At 38.3% G+C, this 7,956-nt stretch overlaps 1 protein-coding gene across 2 annotated transcripts in view; it reads right to left on the bottom strand.

Moving 5' to 3' along the window:
• lnx2b (ligand of numb-protein X 2b) overlaps positions 1 to 3,049 on the bottom strand; it is an 18,263-nt gene extending 15,214 nt beyond the window's left edge. The window contains exon 1 of one of the 2 annotated variants that reach the window (XM_016446562.1): positions 2,709 to 3,049. The gene's annotated coding sequence lies outside the window, so the exon portion shown is untranslated. Of the gene's footprint in view, positions 1 to 2,284; positions 2,552 to 2,708 lie in introns of those variants that run through there. The other variant, XM_016446563.1, reaches the window with a different exon arrangement.
• Between the last annotated feature and the right edge of the window lie 4,907 nt (positions 3,050 to 7,956).

Here is a 7,956-nt window from a genome sequence, read left to right as displayed (position 1 = left end):
CGTTTGAATCGTCAGTGGCAAATTCTTTAAAAATTTGCTTTCACAACGAAACAGCGTCACACACTGTGGCCTTGAGTGAGCGGAGGCCAGAGGCCTAGAGTATGCGGAGGCCGGCCTGAGTGAGCAAAGGCGGGCGGGCTTGAGAACAGCGCAGCCGGTGGATTCGACGAAGGAGCGTCCGGTGGGCTTGCGGCAACCACATGTGACGACCCTGGGCTGGACTCCGCTTCATCCATGGTGAAAGCCGATCTGGCGATCCACAGTGCGAAGTTGATGTATTTCCTCAGCAACCAGCACGGATCAGCTCAGGGCATTACGAAGCGGATATCGTCCTCTTTTGGAAGGCCAATCAAAGTAGTTTCGCTTTCACAACGAAACACACAGCGCCTTCACGACATGGCGGCGGCGGCAACATCAATAAATACTACAGCGAGAATAAAAGTTACGCCTTCTTTCTTTGCGTGAACATCTGGGCGGCGTTATGCAAATCTTCCCACATCGTGACGTAGACATGTGGGGGCGTGTTAGAACGAGCCGTTTTAGGTAGGCGTGGTTGACTCTTAACTTTTATAAAGAATATCTCTTTGGATTTGAGACTTTAGTCTTTGCAACTTTACAGATCTCCTTTATGCACCAAGAACTTGTAACACTCCAAAGAGAAAGGAAAAATTGAAATAGCATCATATGACCCCTTTAACATTAACATTATCTTTCCCATCATCTAACACTCACTTAAAGTTAAGCTTTAAAAACAGTTTATAATTTAATAAAATAATTTAGTAACACTGTTAAACAATCTTTAGCAAATATCAAAATATCCCATTTTCGTACTGCACATTATCACGCTCTGATAAATTCACTTACAATATTTAAAATACCTGATGTTAGGTTTAAATACTGTTTTAGAGACAAAACAGTATAGAATTTAAATATCGGACATAACATGAAAATAACCTGCCAGAATTTTAATTGGTTTCAGCCCATGCATGTTTAATACTACACACTGTAGAAAAATACTGATTGATGCTTGCCAGTGTAAATGTTGATAAACATTCTAAAACACCGAACCTTAAGGCTCAGTGACGTGTTTTGTTAGAATTACTTCCCCACTTGTCCACCGAAGCTGTGACCCTGGCTAAGATAGATGGACTCACCCCACAGCCTCATGGGAGTATCTTACACTCTGGAGACAAGCAGCTTGTCAATCTCTCCTGTCCTGTAATAATGTAGAGTTTGTGAACCTTTCAAGGTTGAACTCCACTACAAAACCTAACAAATCTAATTCCACATACCTCCCTGAGTACACAATGTGTCATTGACCTGCTTGTGTACTAAACAGTCACTGAACATTGACTGTTTCAAAGTCCATATAGTGTTTCCAGATGTTATGATTACCAGGGCATAAATTAGCACTATTCCTGTCCTGTCCACCGCCTACAGAACAATTGGTAAATCAAAGAAAACGTGAACACCCAGTCTGAAACATCTCACCTACCAAACTCTAGCAGGAGCCATGAATCATTCTCTCAGACACACCCTTATAGAATGAATACACGGACAATGGAACAGTCCCGACAGAATGACTAAGTTTGGAAAATATGAAAATATACTTCTGTATAGACACCTGGAGTTTTTCTTTACTGCCCTCCAAGTCAATAGAAACAAGCAAGAAGGCTGATTAAACATTGTCTACTCTAACCATTAATACTTGCACTGCCTCTAATCAACATTTCATTTAACCGTTTCATCATTTAATCCCCCTCACGTCATTCCATACCTTTCTTATTTTCTGTGGAACACAAAAGGAATAAGAAGACATAATTATAGGGAATGACAGCTTCAGTCACCATTCACTTTCCCCTCATCTGTACGCTGTCAACATCTTGTTTTGTGTTCCACGGAAGAAGAAAGTCATACTACACAAGACTTGAAGTAAATAACCACAGAATTTTAATTTTATGACTGAATGAGTCATTTAATGTTAGAACAAGTTTGAACACGCTTTCTCTTCTACGGGGATAAACAAGCCATCTAAATAATACACGCCACAAGCAAACACCCAGAAGAATGGGACACAAAAAGTATGAATCATATTTGTTTACTTTTGGAAGTCTGTTGCAGTTGTATATTCTGAAAGGAGACTCCGCCTTCTTTAGGGGGTAACTTTAACCTTTTTATGGAGTCATAGACTAATATAAATAGCATGCTTTAAAAAAAATGCCATATGTTTTAGGCAACTTTAATACCACATATCATCACATATAAAATATTTGACTTTTCTAACCTTTTTAATTCGGTCTACGTGGTCTGACCTACACGTCGCTGGTAGATGTGAGTGTGACACATGAGAAAGAAGAAGCCATAAATCATTCATCAGTCAGCTGACAGGAGATTCCGATGGTAACCTGGACAACCGAGTGCCCTTGAATTACATGTTGGGTAAAGAAGCAACACAAATAACGCATGTGTTTCTTTGTTTAACTCAGCCTAGTTACCTTTATCTTCACAACGTACCCAACCTGCTAAAAACACCTAATGTGTTCGAGGTGACCTGTTATGAAAGAAGCGGTGTAATGCTCGCTTTACTGTCCTTTTAACCGTCATTTATTCACATTCATTGACAATAAATAATTGTGAGATTAGAGTGTTGTTATATAAGAAAAGAGACGCGCTGGATATTTCGCGCTCAAGACTGAAACTAGTCTTACCTGTGCGGATTTTCCGGAAGTAATAAAACAAAGACGCAGTCGAAATATAAAACATAAACCGCCTTCTCTTCGGCTAAACTCCCAAATATGAGCATCTCATAATTTCCTTTCCCATGTTTTAATAACTGGGCAACACGGCAGGTATTAATAAACCGTAGGCGACTCAACCAGCGTGAGTTTCAGGCAAACGAGTCGGATCTGACGCGTTCACAGGAAGTTAGCGCAGGTAGAGAACAAACTCACCTTTGGACTCAGCGCGTGGCGTGCAGGTGCAGCGATTTGTAACGCGGGAAAAATACTGCATTTATAAACGTTGTTTATAAAGTTTATACAATACACCAGCAAAGTTATTCCCCCTGTAGTGGCTGGGCTTGTCACACTGTATGGGGTAAGTTGCCACAGTGCTAATAAACGGTATTTAAACGTTAAAATATTTATGAAATACCAAGAAAATCATGAAACGGGAGGAAAAACTGGAAAAGAAAACATACAAAATTATCAAAACATTGTTTTGGCCAACAATATAAGATACAGTGTGTGCCTACCAATCAATATACAATACAGAAACAAATATATACAATAGGCCTACATTTTATAAACTTATAAATACTGAATATAAAACACACAACAACTTATAAACAGACCCAATAGCAATAACAGTGTGACTACATTTATGACAAACACCCTCATTCTGAGAACACAGCTCAGTTAAAAACTTTCTTCATTATTAGCCTATATTGTTGACACTTGTTTGAATGTTTTCCAGTTAGTTTTATTGTGCTCACTTGTTATTTTAAACTGTTATAACAAAAATGATACTGATATTTTTATTTGAATTAAGTTAATTTAATTTCCTAATATTACTCTAGTACTAATATTATATTATTCAAAAAAGTGTGTGACAACTTCCCCCAGTCTCCCATGTACACAAAAACTCAATGGATTCATTTATGCGGCTTTGGTTAATCTGCAGGGCTATCTTATGTGTCTTCTGTATGACTGTAGCTATGAATATTGTGCATTCTCCACATGTTTTGACAATAGTGTTGTTTAGTGTCAGCAATTCATTAGCGCTGTGAGAATAGCTGAAGTTTTAACTCAGACAACACTTGTATGGGCATCATTCATTTCAGTATAATGCACTTGTCCAACTGTTAAGGGTCCTCGTTCAAACAGTTCATGTGTATAATTGTTTTATGGATGCATAATTAACAGATTCATTGCAAGGACCTTTGCTATATTCTCTGAGTGGTTTTCATCAACTGACAACCTAGCAGGAGTATATCTCAAATTAAACTTTTGATAATAACTATAATTTTAAGAGAATAACTCTTACGTGTTAATTGTTCTCTCCTAGTGAGTGCAAAAAAGTCTTCCTAAATGATGTCCAATAAAGTAATAATTCTTTGTTTGTGATCCTGCCAGTTAAAAGCTCTTTGACACTTGAACAGTGTCGGCTTCTACCCCCGGCAGGATGCAAGGGAAGTCTCCCCTCATAAAACCTCTGCGCTGAGGCTTGTTCCCTCTGTGATTTATACTCCTTTAAGTCCAGCGCAGACAGAGACTATTGCAGATCAAACCAATCACTGTTCTTTAATGTTGTCCATTCCTCAAAATACTAATAGTGTCCGTTAGAAATTACACAGTCATTAGAAAAGAATCAAGGTCAAACCTACAGGCATTATGACAAACAAAACCTGTTTTTGCAGTGAATTATACAAATTATTTTTATATTTGTCATTGTTACTAAATGTTGTTGTGTAAGCTTGTACAGTTGTCCAGTAACAATACACAGAGTGATGCACAAATATCACATAAGTTCAATTGATTTATCAAAAGCAAACTAAATGACATTGTTTTCTTATGCAGAGATCAGCTGTGCGAGTGCCACATTTGTGCAGCTGTCACCAGATGTTTACACTCATGATGGATGACTGACAGTGAAAGCTTGTTATCGTGGCTGTGGTAAGTTATGTAACTTGTAGAATATATTTTTTTAAATCCTTCAATGTACAGTCTTTATTTGATCTATAAACCGATTGGCATTTATAACCATAGTGGGATCTGATAATGGTACAATACTTTACATCAAATGTGAATACAACAGAAATGCATTTTCCTGCATTAGTAGCCACTGTATTCTAAAACATTCCAACTGTGACCCTGGCTGTTGACGGGAACGTCTGTGTATGAAGACACAGCCAACGTGAAAGGAAACGAAAACAACAATGGCAACAATGAGTAACAGACTGACCCTTTTGCTGAATCAATCCTATTGGCTCCTCTGTTTGAGCACAACTCCCACAAATAAGAATGAACCTGTTTGTCTTTCCTGGGATCGGTAAACATCCTCAACACAAACAGAAGAAAGTCACACCACCAGGGCAGCTGCACTCTCACTGTATGTGTCTTTTGATGTCTGTAGGAGGGAACTGATAATGAAGGTTCTTACGTCTTAATTCTTTTAATTGTCTTTGTCGTTGGACCATGAACAGGAATTAGACTTAATGCTTAAGACTGAAATATTAATATAAAGATTTTATTTTATTTTGTTTATACATTTTCCAAACTTCTTGTCATGGTCAAATGGTCAATCCACCACAGATTTTAATTGATTTGATTAATCCATCCATTAATTTCCCAATCCACTTGTCCTGGATGAATGGTATTGGATAAATATTTATTTTATTTTCAGACTGCATGTCCTGGATGAATGATCATTCCATTTGATTTAATTTGTTATTATTATTATTATTATTATTATTATTACTATTATTATTATATTTTATTGTGTTTTTATATTTTATTTTTATTCATCCATTCATTTCCAGACTGCTTGTACTCTATGGATGACCAGTCCATTTATTATTATTATTTTTTATTTAATTAAATTTTACTTTATTTCATCCATTCATTTCCAGACTGCTTGTCCTTCATGGATGACCAGTTTTTTATTTTATTTTATTTTATTTTATTTTATTTTATTTATTTGATTTGATTTGATTTGATCAGTTGTCCTCAACTGATGGCCAGTCCATAGCTGATTTTATTTTAATTTCAAACTTTTTTTTATTAATACAAAGCATGTTTTTCTTATAGTTTTACATGTGTGGATTGCAAAAGTGCATTGTCATCAAAGGAGAAAAGTCTTTGCTAGATTATTTAATTATCACTAATGTTAATTATCACTGTTATTTGTGTGTATGACCTCTCTTTCCTGTCACTATTAATGAGTGCCAGCCAGTACACATAATACCTATACACATGTGTACTCATAGATATATATCCACTGTAACATCCTGCATCCTTCTCTTACCATGCACAATTAGACCTAGTGCAGGTGCAGTGAATATTACAGCTCTGTTACTTGGAGGACCAATGAAAGCACATTAACTCCACAGGCAGTTCCCCACATCTTATTACACACAGACCCCCCTCCTCCTTCAGCCAGACAGCCAAGCATCTGTTTCAGGCTGCAGCTTGCATCCCCAGACTTCAGGCTCTGTCTGGCATCCACATGCAGGCCCTAAATCAATGCCTAGGGAGCACGCAGACACAGCCCACCCCCACTTCGCCTTAGTTTGACATTCGAGTGTCACTTTAACAATCTTCAGCCATTAAATTGGGTAAATGTATTTGAAATCTTTGATTCAGTGTGCTGTTTTGGTGAAGCATGCTCTTACTATGCCCTTAAGTTCTGGGAAAGTTGATTTTGCTAAAAGGGAAGTTAGATTATTTCCATTAGGTCAATGTCTCTAGTGTTTTAAGTCATAAATAATGCTCTCTACTCATCCATAACATATCTAATATAAATATAAAGTACTTTGCTCAGTGAGGCAAGTGTGCTGTGTTAACTTTTCACTCCACTTCACTCCAAAGCGAAATGGCTAATTGCCCATCTGCCATTCCTCTTGTAGCTATCTGGCTCTCCTTGCAGACATCACCTCTGGGGCTGTGTTTGCTTGTTTGTACCTGTCATGTGGGCCTGCTTGTCCACCCAGCATGCCACTTTGGTTATATCTTATCAGTTTCTTAAAGATCAAAGTCCCATGGTGATCTTTATCAGCCGATATACCTCCCCTCCTTCTTCACTCGACCTCCATCAAAGTACCAAAACTGTGTATATCATGCCTTTAAGCACTTTAGCCTTTCCTCTTCTTATCAACAGAGAAGGGGTTTCATTCTTCACAGTCCAATAAGGCCTTGGAACAAGAGAAAGAGACCAGACTGACCTGTGTCTTCACAGTTACATAGAAGAGCCCATTAGGGTTAACAGGGGGGTTAATTCAACATTGTGAATCTGAGCATATGTTATGTAAACTCTCAGTCACTCTGTGAAGTGATTAATGTAATTTATTATTATGCTATAAAAAAATTATCTTTATCCTTAGCTGATTTTCCTACCATTAAAATGTCAGCTGAATAGAGCTAATACTTTTTCTTTTCCCACCCCCCCCGGTAGGTCCTCAAGTGTATTTCAAAGTCAGCCTAACTGAACATCTATGCATTTATGGATATGCAGACAGCACAGACGGTCTAGGGGTAAGTTACCAAAGTCACGACCTTGCCCTGACCTGGGTTATGGAAGTATTCATGCAGCTCTGGACAAAGCTGTGGAGGAGAGAGACTGAGAGGCCAGGCGGTTGTGCCTGAACAATAGCCGCCGCACATTCAGCCTAGGAGTTACACAAAGGCCAGAGCTGCCCCCTTCACCCTAGTCGGAAAGTTGATTTTGCTAAAAGGGAAGTTAGATTATTTCCATTAGGTCAATGTCTCTAGTGTTTTAAGTCATAAATAATGCTCTCTACTCATCCATAACATATCTAATATAAATATAAAGTACTTTGCTCAGTGAGGCAAGTGTGCTGTGTTAACTTTTCACTCCACTTCACTCCAAAGCGAAATGGCTAATTGCCCATCTGCCATTCCTCTTGTAGCTATCTGGCTCTCCTTGCAGACATCACCTCTGGGGCTGTGTTTGCTTGTTTGTACCTGTCATGTGGGCCTGCTTGTCCACCCAGCATGCCACTTTGGTTATATCTTATCAGTTTCTTAAAGATCAAAGTCCCATGGTGATCTTTATCAGCCGATATACCTCCCCTCCTTCTTCACTCGACCTCCATCAAAGTACCAAAACTGTGTATATCATGCCTTTAAGCACTTTAGCCTTTCCTCTTCTTATCAACAGAGAAGGGGTTTCATTCTTCACAGTCCAATAAGGCCTTGGAACAAGAGAAAGAGACCAGAC

This window comes from Sinocyclocheilus anshuiensis, unplaced genomic scaffold (assembly GCF_001515605.1).
Source record: "Sinocyclocheilus anshuiensis isolate Anshui unplaced genomic scaffold, SAMN03320099.WGS_v1.1 scaffold227, whole genome shotgun sequence".
Lineage (NCBI taxonomy): Eukaryota > Metazoa > Chordata > Actinopteri > Cypriniformes > Cyprinidae > Sinocyclocheilus > Sinocyclocheilus anshuiensis.
Note: the sequence above shows the minus strand (reverse complement) of the source record. Positions and strands in the feature narration are given on the sequence as shown.